At 46.3% G+C, this 14,634-nt stretch overlaps 1 long non-coding RNA gene across 2 annotated transcripts; it reads left to right on the plus strand.

Annotated features, from left to right (window-relative positions):
• Positions 1-734: 734 nt before the first annotated feature.
• LOC150043135 (uncharacterized) lies at positions 735-13,883 on the plus strand. 2 transcript variants are annotated; one of them, XR_016533509.1, is made up of 3 exons: positions 735-893; positions 4,402-4,465; positions 13,346-13,883. It is a non-coding gene; the product is annotated as an uncharacterized LOC150043135 (long non-coding RNA). The 2 variants fall into 2 exon arrangements; XR_016533508.1 differs by lacking the exon at positions 735-893 and adding an exon at positions 938-983.
• Positions 13,884-14,634: the final 751 nt, after the last annotated feature.

Raw genomic sequence — 14,634 nt, forward strand, 5'->3', positions numbered from 1 at the left:
TCGCCGTCGCCGTCGCCGCCGCCGCCGCGCCTCAGCTCGCCTCGGCGGGCTCGCGGGACGCCCGCGCATGCGCGGCTCACTGGCGCGCGGTGGCTGGGGGGCGCTGAGGGGCGGCGGGGGGGGGGGGGGGGGGAGGAGGAGGAGGAGCGGGGAAGCTCTGCTCGGCCCCGGGCTCGCCCGCCCCAGCCACGCGCCGCAGCCCGGCGCGCACGCGCGGGCGGGAGGACGGGCGCGCGCTGCTCAGCGGAGGGAAATGTGCGACAGACGATTGGCCTGACCCCGGGGGGGGGGGGGACACCGCCACCCCACGCGGCTCCCCACTTCCGGCGCCTCCGGAGACCCCCCCCCGGCCCCCTTCACCCCCGCTCAGAGGTGGGAGATCCAGAACAGGAGGGAGGGACGGGGGCCGCCGCGTGCTTTAAACCCATCCCCGTGTCACCCACAGAATGCAGGGACAGCCACGCCCTCTGGAAGGACACACACACACCGCCTGGGAGCCACCAGGGGAGGAGCGGAGGGACATTCACCGAGTCCTGCCCCCCCCCAGGCCTGGTCCCGCCGAGCTGAGGACCTGTAACCAACGCTTACACGTGATGCCATCCCCTCCTGTCACGCCTGGACACCATCCCCTCCTGTCACGCCTGGACACCATCCCCTCCTGTCACGCCTGGACACCCCTCGTTCTGCAAAGCCCAGCAAGATGCCTGCCTCCCCGAACCTGCAGTCAGCACACTGAACCCTGCCCTGCTGCGCCCCTTGGTGCTTCCTTCCTCTGTAGGACCATTACCAGACAGCTTGCGACGACGACAGTGACCTTCCCGGCTTCTCAGCATCCAGTCCCGGGGCTGGAACTCAAGGCCTGGGCACTGGCCTGGAGCTTCTTTTTGCTCAGGGTTAGCACTCTATCACTAAGCCACATTCCCAGCCCTCAGCTTGTCCATGGTTCTTCCTTCATCTCCATCGACCTCAGCTATCCCTTCAAGGTACCTAGCTGTCCACTTCTCCTCATGTTCTTAACATAACCCAGATCCTTCTCGGGGTCCCCAAGAAGCCATGGCATGACCTGTCGTGCTTAATTGGATCCTTCTCATCCTGGAAAACCAACCTTATCAGTAGCCTCATTGTTTCTTTCCTTCTTCCTCCTCTCTGCACCTGACTTTCAAAGGAAAATTTTGATTTTTCTCTAGGTCTTTTTATGTCGGTGCAATTCATTTTTGAACTTGGCATCTCCTAAAAACTGATCTCCCAGAATTTTCCGGGGTCTTCTCAACTCCAGATACAAGCATCCATTCTCTGGCTCTTAGGCCTCTTGTGAGCAATATCTCCCATCTTACATCTTCTCATCCCTTGAAATTCACAGATCATCTTCACCATCCAACAGTTTTTTTCAGAGCCACTCACCCCAGCTAATCTCAGTTAGAGGGGATTTTTCTCTCCCATCAAGGCTTTTCCTTGTAGCCCTTACTCCCACTACCTCCCTCTGGGAGATCCTATGTGTTTGTCTGCCTTATGCACTAACAAATATGTATTTCCTTCTTCTGTAGCAAGATTGTTTTGATTTGTTTTCTTTTATCCCACACAGAGGCTAATAAAATACGGGTCATTTAAGCCAGGAAATGGTAGCTCACACCTATAATCATAGCTACTCAGGAGGCTGAGATCTGAGGATAGTGATTTAAAGCCAACCCAGGCAGGAAAGTCTGTGAGACTACTATCTCCAGTTAACTACCAGAAAGCCTGAAGTGGTGCTTTTGCTCAAAGCTAGCCTTGAGAAAAAGAGCTCTGGGGCAGTGCCCAGGTCCAGAGTTCAAGCCCCATGACCCCTCTCCCGCCAAAAAAAGCACCTGCCATTTGAGAAGAATTTAACATATACTCTGGTGGTTGTTCTGCTTATATGTTTACTAAAACCATAATAAAATAGGCTGGAATGCAAAACTGGGATATTTACCACAGCAAATCACAAATCTCCGAGGTTAGAGACTTCATTAATTAGAATACATTTCCTTGATATAAATACTTTGGTTTTAATTAAAGTTGTATTGAAGTCAGGTGCTGGTAGCTTACAACTACTCAGATGGCTGAGGTCTGAGGGCCATGGTTGGAAGCCAACTCAGGCAGAAAGGTTTGTGAGACTCTTATTTCTAATTAACCACCAAAAAGCTAGAAGTAAAACTATGGCACAGATGATACAGTGCTAGTCTTGAACAAAAAAAACTAAGGGACAGAGCCCAGGCTTTGGGTTCAAGCCTCAGTACTAGCATACACACACCCCAAAATTCACTGAGACATTTTGTTGAGTAGCTATATAACAGATAAACATGGTGGAGCAATTTATTTGAGACACAAGACAATAAACAGTTTAAAAATTATCATGTCACTGTTAACTTGTAGGTTTACCTCATTATCACAGATGATAAACTGCAACCTGAGAAGTGAGGAAGGAATCAAAATTTTCCGTAAAGAAATTCTTTAAGATGAGTAGCTATTACAAGTCACAGCAAGTCAAAGCAGGTTTTGTAAATAATGTATAAGAAAATACAGACAGCATCATCTTTCCCTCTAAAATGAAATCTAAGCTGATCAATAGCTCTTTTGTCATGAGCAGAATCCCTCAGCACCTTTGGCAAGTGAGATTGGTCCTCTACAAAACTTGATGAGTTTCACGTCATCTTTTCTCCTTGTCTTCTAAAGCCTGGAGAATCAGATAGCAGCATTTTAAGGAGCCAGCCTGGCTGATGACTCAGCTCATAAAACAATGTGTGGCCACAAAGACGATGTTTATCCATGGAGCATTCTGGAGGCTTTTGCTACTGAAGTCGGCAAGCAGTGGTTAAGTGGCATGCAATGCCATTCTCCCAAGGGTTTTTGGGCAGCAATGCCAGAATGGCACTCAATTCCCTTTCCTAGCCATTGATCCAATGTGATGCTCTATCCAAGCTGAAGGATAAGGAAACCTCAGAGAAATATATTTGATACAGAGATGAATACAAGTAAAGGTTCTGGTAGCACATAATACTATACCTTCACTGGATGCTGGGGTCTCAACCAAGTAATTCTAGCTACTAAGGAGGCTGAGATCTGAGAATCATGGTTCAAAGCTAACCTGAGAAAGTAAAGTCCTTGGAACTCTAATCTCCAGTTAATCACCAAAAGAGCTGAAGGTGGAGGTGGGAGGTGTGCCATGTAAACATAAAAGTTAAGGGACAGTGCCCAGGTCTATCTGGGTTTTTGTTTCTCAACCTCTCTCTCTCTCTCTCTCTCTCTCTCTCTCTCTCTCTCTCTCTCTCTCTCTCTCTCTCCCTCCCTCCCTCCCTCCCTCCTTCCCCCCTCTCTCTTTCTCTTCTCTTATGCTAGTCTACAAGTTGTATCTATTTAGCACTTGCAGAAACTACATTTTTTATGGCAGGGAAACACCCGAATTAGTCTAATTTCCCCATCTACCTTTTATATCCTCTCACTTTATCCAACCTTTTAAGAAGGCCACATGAGAATAAAGGGCTAATCCAGACACACAGAGGTGGCCAACGAACTTAGGGTCCTTTTAGGTGATAAGCACCCCAAATGATTAAATGATATTAGTAGTATCTGGCTTTAAATTGTATTGCCTCTGAGGACCTATGCTGTGGGGAGGGGATTGGGAAGAGTGAAAGAGAGACAGATTAAGCAGTGCAATATTTCATTATTTTTTCCCTAAAATGACAAACTTTAACCATCTGTTCCTGTTTAATCAACCCATTCAAAATATTATTAAAATGCAGATTTTATGCAGTTAGCCAATGTCTTCAAATGAGAAATGACCAAAGTTCTTTGATTTCAATCCCTGGAGACCAGTATACTTCTGGATGAGCTATAGCTAGCCATCTCACATGCCACGAGCCATACCTCCCCAGACCTATCAGAGAGTCCTTAGTCTTTTTGCCCACCCAGAACTGTGAGCAATCTAGAGATAACGATAGGGGATACTCTTGCTTCTTTTTATTTTTTGGGTGCTATCATGGGGTTTGAACTCAGAGCCTTAACTTATTTCATTCAAGGCTAATGCTTTACCACTTGAGCCACAGCTTCACTTCCTGCTTTCCTGGTAGTCAACTGGAGATAACAGTCTGTAAGCCAGCCTGGGCTGGCTTAGAACCATGATCCCAAATGTAGCTAGAATTACAGACTTGAGCCATCATCACCCAGCTTCATGCACCTTTTCTCTCTCTCCCTTTCCCTCTCTCACCCTGCTCTCTAAAATATTCAATGCCTGGCACACAGGATGTGACTGACACATAGCAGGTATTCAGTAAATAGTATTTGAATTAATACATTAGTAAAAGAAAAGGGGGGAACTTTTTATCCTTAGACATCTGTATCTTTGTTTCAATAAAGTTTTCATCTGCTTATTGTTTTTCTGGCCAGGTTAAAAAAGGAGAAGATAGAACTTAAGAGAGAGGAAGGGGGATACCCCACCGCCAAAGGAAGGGTAAGTAATAAAAACTTGGCATTACTTAGTTCTTCTTTCCCTTTGGGGGACATAACTGTGCCCTTGAATTTCTGCATTAAGTCACCAAGGAGGGATTGAAATTAAAAACCTTGGAGAGTAATTAGCAACAAAACGTTCTAATGTCAAGAAGTAAATTTTATGGGACCATATTTGTAATATTAATTGAGTCTCTACATAGCCAAATGGTGGAATTATTGCTCCAATACAAATAGGCCCCAAAGAGAAAAACAGCCCAAAATAGCACAAATATTGCAAATCAGGACAGAGCTAATTTCTCTACACATAAAAAGCAACCAATTGCAATGCCTTCAACCAATTCGCTGGAGTTAAATGTGAAACAAAGCCTATTTGGTATGGCACCACTTACCCTGTAACTGAATTGGTATGGGACTAGGGCTAGGAAGAAAACAGAAAGTTTCCATTTGGTTTGTTTTCCCATCCATTCTTTGTAGTTTTCATCTTGAAATATGAGAAATCTGAATCAATTTTTCACCAAAGAAATATATTGAGTACAGAATAGATATTCGTTGGTCTTTTCCATCATGGAGTTTACCATCTATTTATGGGGAAGAAAAATGGAACTAATTATGCTACAAATGAAACTAATTAGAGACACAAGAACAGTGTACAAAGGGAGTGTCAGCCAGGAAGCCTGACCTAGTTTACAAGTCAGGGAAGACTTCCTGGAGGAAATGACACTTAAACCAGAACTTGATAACAGACAAGTCAGCCTCTTTACTAAGAAGATGATCTTATCTACTATTATTGTTGTTGTTATTCTTTTTTACTAAGAGTAAGATATTCAGGTACCTGTGGCTCAAATCTGTAATCCTAGCTACTCATGAGGCTAAGATCTGAGGATCATCTGAGGTTTGCAGCCCAGGAGGCAGAAAAGTCCGGGAGACTCTTATCCAATGAACCACCAAAAAAGCCAGAAGTGGAGCTGTGCTTCAAGTGGTAAAGCATCAGCCTTAAGAGAAAAAGCTAAGGCTAGTACCCAGGCCCTGAGTTCAAGCCTCAATACTGGAACAAAAGGGGAAGAAAGAAAGAAAGAAAGAAAGAAAGAAAGAAAGAAAGAAAGAAAGAAAGAAAGAAAGAAAGAAAGAAAGAAAGAAAGAAAGTGGGGGGGGGAATAGAGAGGGAGGAGGGAGGGAGGAAAGGAGAGAGGAAGGGAGGGAGGGAGGGAGGAAGGAAGGAAGGAAGGAAGGAAGGAAGGAAGGAAGGAAGGAAGGAAGGAAGGAAAAGTGGAAAGGCCATTGTGATCAGGATATGATGTATGAGTGAGCAAGTGAGATGGAGAATGGGGAGAGGTACTTCTAGAATGGGACACAGGGCCAAGTAGACAGAGCCTATGTAGATCACATGATCCCAAGGACTAATCATTGCCAGGCCCTAAGAAGCAGAGAAAAGAGACATGAAGATCAGGCCCTAAGACCAGGTCCCTCAAAGGACCCCTGAAGAGCCTTGAAAAGGTTCTTGTCTCATATTGGTTACTGGGCTTCGAGGTACCAATGAATATTTCTCAATTCTCCTAGTGCTCAACAAAGATTATGTAAAAACATCCAGGACCACTGCTAACTAGAACCATCCAGTTCTCTCTACTCATTGACCCAATCTGTGCTTTATTCTCAAGATCAAAGCCAGCATGCGTGAGGAAGTTCATGAAATGCTTATCTCCAGTTAAGTATCAAAAAACCTGGAAATGGAGCTGTGGTTCAAGTGACAGAATACTATCCTTGAGCAAAACAGCCCATGACAGTTCCTGGGCCCTAAGTTTAGCCCCAAGATTGGCACAGAATAAAAGATGGCACACCTGGGAGGGGTGGGGCAGGGCCTGGGCAGGGCAAAAAAAAAAAAAAGATGGCACACCTGTACCCAGGCTCAGATGGGGAAGAGAAGCTCAGCTCTCCGCACAGCTCCATGCTCCAGGATCTGGGAAGGGCTCTGGGTCCCACAGTTTTAGCTGTATTTTCAATACTTGCTTGTCAATTATAACAATCTTGCTCAGGATAAGGGTGCAGGGAAAGAACAGGATGCCACAAAGTAACTCACTCTGCATCTAATTTAGGACCTCTTCCTTGAGGTAGTTTAATTTGAGAGTGTGAAAGGGAAAAATAAAAACCTCTCTCCGAAGAGCACACATTGGAAAACACAGGGCCTGACCCAGAGAGCAGCAAAAACGGTATTCACCCTGTCACCACTAAGAAAGAATGAGTCTAAGAAATGAAAATTATTCTCCAATTAGCACTGAGGGTGACGGATCAGAATTTATTATGTGCAGTCATGAATTATGAAACAATCCGAGAAGTAATTCTGATCTAAATGTCTCTCATGCCAGGAGCTTTAGCATTTTTTTTTTTTTAATGAGAACTCACCACCTGCTGGCCCCGGCTAAAACCACACCTGCACTCAGATTCCCATCCTTGATTCCCGCCCCCCTCTATCCCAGTCTGTCACCCCAACCCCCACTGCCAGCATTGGACCTTTAAAAGTTTCAAGTAACATAGCAATAAGAAATAGACCTTGAGGGCTCTAGAATCAGAACTGGGCTCACATCCAACTCTAGACACCTGGATGACACCAGGCAAATAATTTAACTTCTATGAACTCAGTTTCTTCCTCTATCAAGTACAAACCACAGTAGCTTCTATATCAAGGATGCCTGTGGGGCGGGAGGGAAGAAAAAACTACAAAAGTTTCAACACAAAACCTGGCACGTGGTAAACATTCATTCAACATTGGAACCTTGCTCTTTGCCCTCACCATTTGTTTCCCAAATGTTGGAATCCCTTGCCTTTGTGGGCCTGTTTCTTCTCCCAGCTAGCCTGAGAGAGCTGAGCTGGCCACATCTTCCTCTTACCAGCCAGTACTTAGCTTAGCAACAGCCTCTACTCTCCATTTAACACCCAAAGGTATTGATTTTCATGCTATTTCCATGATACATCGCCCTAGGGAACTATAGTCCATCAGTTCTCCTCTGACCATCAACTCCTCTCTCCCTAGAGCCACCAGGTCCTCAACCGCCAAAGCATAGATCTGTTTCATTTTGCACTTGCTTAAAGGTCAAACATGAATTTCTCCCCATTAGCGTACTGTGTCTTGTCACATAGACTCTCTGTTTCATGGATTAGTCACAGTCTTGCTATCAAATTAAATATTCCTCAGTGGTTATTTTTAGAGAGATCTTTTTCTAACTCTACATGGTGCAGTGATGTGTGCATGCACCCACAGCTCTGGAATCCAGGCACTACCAGGTGGAGGACTGAGATTCCTCTAGAAAGCAGCCGTTAAGGGAAGTAGTGGAGTTTATAAATGGGCTCTGTGTATGAAATCCTCTGTCCAGATCAAAATATGTAACCCTCTATGCCTTGGATGACTGATCATCGAGGACTCCATCTAGCAAAAGCCCAAAGGAAGCTATTAACCCAATCATGAGCAATGCCATGCCAATCTCTTGTCTGTACACTCTTGTCTTGCAGGAGGAATGGATTTAAAAGCTAAAATGTGGGGCCAGGAGTTTGGCTTAGTGGTAGTGTGTTTGCCTAGCATGCACGAAGACCCAGGTTCGATTCCTTGGTACCACATACATAGAAAAAGCTGGAAGTGGTGCTGAGGCTCAAGTGGTAGAGCTCTAGCCTTGAGAAAAATCCAAGGACAGTGCTCAGGCCCTGAGCTTAAGCCCAGGACTGGCAAATAAATAAATAAATAAATAAATAAATAAATAAAAGCAAGCTAAAATGTAAAGCCACCATGCCAAGCCCCCAAGACTTGGACAACAGTGGACGGACAAAGCTTAATATGGCTCTTAGCACTGGCAAATAGCCAGAAAGAGACCACCAGCAGTGGCACCTAGACCCAAGTGTCCTAAGTCCAGCTCACACAGAAACAGCTTTACACAGCAAGCCTGTAGTAAACGCAGGGACTTTCCCAAAGTAGAGGCCCCGGGGAGTTTCTGACAAGGTCATAGGACCAGCAGGCATTGAGAAGCCTGAGCAGACCAGGTTCATCAAGGTGTAATTAGGTGTGAAATGGGTGTGTGTGGTGGGGGGAGGCAGCATCTACCCCTTAGGATTGCTGCACAGGCTATGTGCGCTAAAAACTTTAGCATACATCTGTCAATAATGTGAATTTTCCTCCCTCCTACTTGTCAGGAGGTTTCAGATCCGGAGAAACCACAGGGCTGGCGGCCTGAGACTAGCTCAGCTGCCCTAAAAATATACCTAGCACTAGTTGAAGATATTCCAGAGAAGACTCATCCTGGAAGACTCTAACCAAAGATTAGCCCTTAAGCCAGTGTCTAGAGGTCACTTGCATGAGAATTGCCCTGGGCTGTCCCAAAGTCCTAAGCTAGTCACTTCTGGAGGACACATGTCCTGAGGCCAGGAAAGGTGGTTTGGTGGGTTCCATTGCTCCTAATTCTTCACTGCCAACCCCAGATGATGTTACCTCAGATCACTGTCTTAATTTACCACTTCATTTCAGGGCATGGGTCTCAATGATTTTCTGTCACTTCCAGAGCCACACACACACACACACACACACACACATATATTATATATACATATATTCCATTATAGGCTATACACTTAAAGCTTTAGAGAGTTCCTGCCTCCTGCTTCTCTGGTCTTTTCTGAACTCACCACTCCTGATACAGCAAGACACTTTCTTTCCAAAGCTGGGCTGTGCCCTCATTGCTCCCACCTTCCCAAAATCACATCTGCCCTTCCAAATCATCTTAGGCCAGGGAAAGCTGCCATTTTAACTCTCAGGACTCTCATTCTGGGATGACATCTTGGTGCCTGCAGAGCAGCAGGTAGGTAATGGTCACATCTCTAGCTAAATGGTGAGGGTGGAGCCATGACTGTCTCAAGTGAAAGACCATGGGATCAATCTCCATTATCCCTTCACAGTACTCTCAGCCTAGACCCCAGAACTCCAAGGGCCCATGGACTCTTGCTGCAGGGATTACCGTGCATGCGTGTTGCTAAGAAGCTGAGAATCTCTGCTCCCCTGAGCTTTCCCATAACACCTGGGAGATTGAGTTTTAGTTTTAGGAGCTTACTGAAATTACCTAGCCCAGAGGGCATGCCCTAGCTCTATAGAATCTATCTCCTGAGGAGAGTTATACCTTATTTCATCTTACTGTGGAAACAGACACGGTCATTGGCTTCATTAATATTAACAGCTCCAGTGAGCTTTGTATGTAGTTTAGTGGGCTCAATTTATTGCCCAACCCTAAGATATTAAAGCTGTTGAGGAGTTGATGGTCCTTCTGTCCAGCTAAAGGCCAGGTGAGAGCTGATTCACATCTGGCCAAGCTATCCTAAGTCCTGGGCCAGAGTCTGTCCTGGTGGTCAGGGCAAAGCCTGGAGAGTGACACTTCCAAAAGGGGTCAATTTCCTGGAACCCCAGAAGGCTGCCAATACATTCATTGCTGTTTTGAGAGGCTGGCAGAGACCAGCCCTCTCCAGGACCAGTGTGCTTGTTTTTGCTCCCCCAGATAATCCAAGATCTTTTCAGCTACAGGACTTTTGCACTGGCTGTTCCTTTGGGCAACTTCTTGTTATTTGTCCTCAGCTGAGTACCTCTTACTCAGAGACTTTCTCAACCCTGTCCCCATCTGTCACCCCATTCTTTGAGCTGGGAGCTCGAACATCTTCTTAGCTTGTTCCAGCCTTATGCAATGTCCAGCCCTGTACCCCTCAACTTCTGGCTCACCCCTGGCGAGGAGGGGTTCTCTGGACCTGCCTAGCTACCATCTCCTAGCTTCCTCTGACTTAACTTACATCTCAGCAGCCTTATTAGTGAAGGAACTTCACAGACAGAAATGCCCAGGGGAGGTAGACAACTCTAATCTGAAACTTCTCCCAGGAAGTCAGCCTCTTTCTTTGAGGGTTTAGTGACTCAACACTCTCCTGATTGTCATGGTGCCTCAGGAGCAAGCTGCTTCTGTGAGGTCTATTTTTCAGGACCTATAATGTGACATGGTTTCCTCAGATATAAACTGGGCAAGGACGGGGACGGTCATAATGCCCACCTCACACACAATTTGAGATATATTTTTGCTAATGTTTATTTTGGTGATCTACAAACTTTTCAAGCACATGAATTCTTGTTCAAGTTAAATCTCAGGAAAAATTCCAGTGCGTAAAATAGCTCTGTTGAAATGGAAAAATGGAATGGGGGTGGGGTAGGGAGGAGATTAGAATTCTTCCACCAAATGGTGCAGACTTTGGAATCCAAAAGAAGGAGAAGAAGGAGAAGAAGGAGAAGAAGGAGAAGAAGGAGAAGGAGAAGAAGGAGAAGGAGGAGGAGGAGGAGGAGGAGGAGGAGGAGGAGGAGGAGGAGGAGAAGAAGAAGAAGAAGAAGAAGAAGAAGAAGAAGAAGAAGAAGAAGAAGAGGAGAAGGAGGAGGAGGAGGAGGAGGAGGAAGAGGAGGAGGAGGAGGAGGAGGAAGAGGAGGAGGAGGAGGAGGAAGAAGATGAGGAGGAGGAGGAAGAAGAGGAGGAGGAGGAGGAGGAGGAAAGAGGGGGAGGGGGAGGAAGAAGATGATGATCATCATCATCATCCAGCTCCAATCTCTGGCAGCCAGCTCTGGAGCTATCTGGAAATGCTATAGCAGCAAGAAGAGGTGGATGAAATTGTTTGACAAACTGATATCAAAGTAGGTGTATCTCTAGAAGAGACAAATGACTGGAGGGGAGGGGAAGGGTAGGGAAGATGCCACACACATTTGGGGGCTCTAAGAGGAAGTGGCTGCCTCTAGGCAATCACTTTGTCACATTGTGCACAGCATTCTAGTTCCTATGGATAGGTGAATGAGGAATGAGAAGACCCTCCCACCATTTGCCTCTTCTTTGCTCATCAGACTTATTCTCTGTTCTTCACACTTTAAGAATCATGCCTGTAATCCTAGCTACTCAGGAGACTGAGATCTAAGGATCATAGTTCAAAGCTAGCCTAGACAGAAAAATCTGCAAGACTTGCTATCTCCCAGTAACCAGCAAAACAGCCCAAAGAAGAGGTATGGCTCAAGAAAAAGGCAAGTGAGAGCATGAAGCCCTGAGTTCAAGACCTGGTCTCAACACAACCAAAAAAAGGATGCCTTCACACCCGCCAGCTGCCCTGCCCTTTCCCTAAATCTTATCTATCCAAATCTGGCTTGCCCTTCAAGTTTCGGTGGTCATCACCTCTGGGAAGCCTTCTGTGATTAGCCCCTGCTAACAGTAGCATTTCCTTCCTCTGGCCTGTAGCACACAGGGCAGTGACTTGGTTTCCTTGTCTGTAAAAATGCAAATGTGAGGACTTTAGAGAGGTGATCAGCATAGTCCTGGCACACAGTAGGCAGTCAGTAAATAGTAGTTATGTATCAGCAGGTGGTGAATTCTCCCTGACCTCACAGGTCAGTTCTGACACACAGTAGGTGTCCATTGGATACTAATCCTGGTGGCCAGCAGGTGGCCCCAACACCCCAATTAACCTGTCATACGGCCTGCCAACTACTCTTTTTTTAAAATTTCATCTATTTTGCAGGTGAATGGGTCATGGAGCTTGAACTCAGGGTCTAGGCGTTGTCCCCGAGCTCTTTTGCTCAAGACTAGTACTCTATCACTTTGAGCCACAGCTCCACTTCTATTTTGGGGTAGTTAATTAGCGATGAGTCTCGCAGGGAGTTTTCTGTCCTGGCTGGCTTTGAACTGTGATCCTCAGATCTCAGCCTCCTGAGTAGGTAGGTTTATTTATAGATTGTGAACCACCAGCCCCTAGAAGCATGGCTCAACTGGTCAAAAAATGTTTGCCTACGCATGTTCGCATGTATAAGGCCCTGGGTTCAATCTCTAGCACTCTTGACCAAGGTTGTGATAAACCAGAGTTTAGGTCTTCTGGGTCTCATCCCTCCCTATACACTAGGTGGGAAATGGACTTCCTGCCTGCTGACTTTTCATTCCAAGTGGTAAATATGCAGGCTTTCTCCGTGTAACAAAAGAAGAAATGTAAGGGTATCTTAAACCCAGCACTGGGGGGTCTGGAGGCTCAGCCTAAGTCAACCAGGTCTGGAGACAGCCACATAGGATCTACTCCATTTCTTACCAACTTGCCTGCCAGGGAGAAGAGTTTCAAGCAGACCTAAAACATTTGGAGACCCCTGCAGAGACTGCCGCAGGCTGCATTTGGAGGCTCAATTCTGATGCTGCAGTAGAGGGCTCGGGCGAAGAGGGGCTGGAATAGAATAGCAATGAGCTGGACTGGTGGAAGCCAGCCAGCCTCAGGTTCTGAGTCAGAGTTGGGAGCTACATCTCTCTGTCTCTGTTTCTTTCACACACACACACACACGCAGACATAAACACATGTACACGCACATATTACACAACATACCTGCACTCATGTTTACAGCCTTTGTTGAACTCTCCATTGAAAACTCCTAAGGAAACAGGGACAGAGCCCGCGTAAATGCCTCAACATCTGGATCTGTAAATATGTGGCCACTTGGCTTCTTGGCTCTCCTGATATCATTTAATTATCTAAGATTTGCTCCCTTTTCAGAGAAAGATGCTCAAAGACTCAACTACGAGCTTAACTTAGGTAGGCATCCAACCTTCCAGCTCTGATTTAAGAATTTTATCCAATCCCTGGACCTGGACTTGGGCTAGACTTGTTACTGAACCAGATTCTTCAGGAGCTCTGGAAAGAGATCAAGAAAACACAGGAGATAAGGGACAATACTTTCATCTTGATTTATGTCACCCCTTCAATCATTTTCCCCTATCTTCCCCCATCCCATCCCTACCCTCAGGTTACATAGTTTGCTGACTATTTTAGAGATGGAGCCTAACAGGTTTTTCTTTCTTTTTTTTGCCAGTCCCAGGACTTGAATTCAGGACCTGAGAACTGTCTTTGAATTTTCTCAAGGCCTAGCACTCTACCACTTGAGCCACAGCTCTACTTCCAGCTTTTTCTATGTATATGGTGCCAAGAAATCAAACCTGGGTCTTTGTGCATGCTAGGCAAGCACTCTTACCACTAGGCCAAACTCCCGGCTCCCTAAGAGAATTTTTTTTCTGCTCAGGCTTTCTTTGAATTGGATCTTCGTGCAGATCAACCTCCCAAATAGCTAGGAATGCAGGTGTGAGCCGCCAGCACCCCAGCTTGCAGCTACAATCTTGCCTCTGGAGATGGATGCAGTGGAAGCCTTAAGCCATCTTAGGGAAAAAGCACAGACCAGCATAACTGAGGGGCAGTTAGACCCCTAGCTCAGTCTCCCTGGAGCACTGCTCCCGGTCAGTTCTGTAGCTTATCAAGCACCTTTCCTGGTGTACACTAACTCTATTGGGCTTAATCTGCCCTATGATACCTTTTCCTCTTAGAGCCTCATTCTTCCTTCCTTCATTGACCCCATTCAAGGCCATGACACAACACATATTTGAGTGGTGCTCTCTCCTTCTCCCTCATGAATTTAAACTTGAGATGCCTGAAGCCTTTACTGTAGCCTTTCTTGCTCTCAGCAATCTCAGGCACAGTAGGTGCTTGGCATCTAAATGAAGGAGTCCATCTGTGCCAAGATAAGCTTTGTCATTCCATCCACACACCTTTTGTCTATCTACCAGCACATCTGGCCAGAGCATGCTAGGACGGAATGGTGAGGCTCCTTTCATTCAATCTAGCATCACACATTTAAAGCCCATGACTGGGTCCACATGTGGCTGCCTTGGAAAACAAGCTCCTGAGAAGAGTGAAATCCCATGGGTGCAGAAGACATGAGCACCAAAGTTCATGGACAACACCGAGGCTCTGAGTTCAAGCCCCAGTACACACACAGGGATGTGTAATGGGGGCTGTGTACCCCACATCGTACCAACGACTTTTCACATGTCATCCGCTCAAATCTCCAAGATGACACCACTAGGTGCCCACTCTCAGGCCCAGTATACAGCTGAGAAAACCGAGGTTGGGGTAGCTGAGGAACTTGCCCAAAGGGGACATGGGAATGGGAAGCAACAGAATAGAGCTTGCTTGCAAGTCTGCCATTGCTGCGCCGTCCCCCACGCCCTGAAGGAAGATGGGCGAGCGGAGGAGTGAAGTTGCCTGCCTGCTGCCAGATGAGCTCCTGGAAAACTGGGGAGGTTTCAAGCTTGAAATTAGGGGCTGGAA

Source organism: Megascapheus bottae, chromosome 32 (genome assembly GCF_031878675.1).
Source record: "Megascapheus bottae isolate mThoBot1 chromosome 32, mThoBot2.hap1, whole genome shotgun sequence".
In the NCBI taxonomy this organism is placed as follows: Eukaryota; Metazoa; Chordata; class Mammalia; order Rodentia; family Geomyidae; genus Megascapheus; species Megascapheus bottae.